Source organism: Aplysia californica, unplaced genomic scaffold (genome assembly GCF_000002075.1).
Source record: "Aplysia californica isolate F4 #8 unplaced genomic scaffold, AplCal3.0 scaffold00190, whole genome shotgun sequence".
NCBI classification, from domain to species: Eukaryota; Metazoa; Mollusca; class Gastropoda; order Aplysiida; family Aplysiidae; genus Aplysia; species Aplysia californica.
The window spans coordinates 780,988-782,867 of NW_004797460.1; the positions used below are offsets into that span (position 1 = coordinate 780,988).

The 1,880-nt window shown below is 43.7% G+C and overlaps 1 protein-coding gene across 1 annotated transcript in view; it reads left to right on the forward strand.

The window, feature by feature from the left end:
• LOC101857876 (vacuolar protein sorting-associated protein 28 homolog) overlaps positions 1-1,880 on the forward strand; it is a gene marked incomplete at its 5' end in the record, with an annotated part of 36,122 nt that overhangs the window by 3,574 nt on the left and 30,668 nt on the right.

The window sequence follows — 1,880 nt, forward strand, 5'->3', positions numbered from 1 at the left end:
TTGACAGACTGCTGTGCAAAGCGTACTGATCAGATTACCGAGTAATTTTCCTCTTTGGAAATTGGTGGCTGAGGGTGCCCCACGTCGTATTAGATACGATAGTAAAACACGAAGTACGAATGAGTTTACCATTTTTCACTCCCCCAACGGCACCAACTCACAACTATCCGAGTGTATTTTGTTCATGTATGTGGCGTCGGTGGCCTAGTGGTTAGGCTCTCGGACTCGCAACCGTAGGGTCGTGGGTTCGAACAAGGATAGATCTAGATCTAGATCAGGTCCTAGTAGACCCACTAGGCCCGCTACATTAGGCCCTTCTAGACATAGAATCTAGATCTAGATCTAGAATCTAGATCTAGTTCTAATCAGGACCCGGACACTGATACTAGATCTAGATCTACAATCTATTATCTAATCTAGATCTAGATCTATATCTACATCTAGATCTATATCTAGATCTATATCTACATCTATATCTAGATCTATATCTCTAGGATTCTAGATCTAGGTCTAGAGTCCAGGTATTCTAGATCTAGATCTAGATCTAGATAGATCTAGATATCTAGTTAGGCCTAGATCTAGATAAGCCTAGATCTAGATCTACACATGAGAAAAACGATATTAAATAAGGTTAATGAAAAAGTACATGTGCAAATTCTTACATTTCAGGGTCCTTTGGAAAGCTAAAGAATGCTAGGTCTGGTAATTGTGCGATCTTGAATTGGCACGGACGCAGACTGCCGCAAAACACCAGTTACACTTGCGGGTGACTTGCGACTGCCGACAGCCGCCATTAGCTTTGTTTACCGCGCCTCGTTTCACGATCAGCTGGTGACCTGGATACGCGAAAAGAGGCTTCGTTTCCGCTCTCTATAATTAAATACTCTCTGGTACTACCTAGATCTAGGCCTAGACTACGCAATAACCACAGCTAAGACGGCTGTTTTCGGTCAAATAATGTAGGCCTACGCCAGGGGCGGCTCGTGGGGCTAAAAAGTGGACGTGCACAATTAAGCTATCTCATGCTGAAGATAGTCAAGAGCATAGTAAATGAGACGGTGTATAATTTTAGGATCTCTGGGTTGGTGAGGGAGGACCTCGTGCTTTTATCTTCATTCTTCTTACTTGTCGTTTTGATTTCTAGATCTAGTACTAAATTTGTTTGTTAGCTAAACATCAATTTCGTTCTTCCTGTATTGGAACTGAACACTCAAATAATAACTTTTACCACTCCACTACAAAACCATTCAAAGGCACAACTCATAGGACGGTCGCGTCAACCTCCCTCAGGTTCACGGTCACAGCGTCACTTAAAATAGTGGCAAGACAGACAATGATCCAATCATAATTCACTTGAGCACTCCGTTGGATTGTTCCGGGGCTCACATAGCCTAACCCTGGAAGCGCGCAGGCCCTATATAAAGGGCGTGAGCCGGGCTACCCGGGAAGCGCGCACGCCCTATATATAGGGCTCTGACCTACTTCGACCGGGAAGCGTGCAGGCCTAGACGGTCAGAGAGATCGGTAGTAAGAACGTATAGGTGCAGGCCCTATATAAAGGGCATAGACGCTGACCCTTTTCAATGGAAAATTCCAGTGTTCCTTATATATGGAAAATGACGTAGTCAATTACAGGCCAAAGTTATAAATAGTGACCAATGACTTTGCAAGTTATCTTGACCTCGTAGAGCGTCTCTTGGCCGAGATATCGATCGATAAAGTGACGCGGTCCCGCTGAGCAACTACACGCTATGTGTTATCACTTGTTTCGCCGTGCTGATGTACTAATTGTTGAGTCTATCGCGTTCTCGGCATTGTTTGTATTTATTTGATCGCTGATCATTTTTGAATGGCTCATTCTATCAGCTTAAAGAAAATTA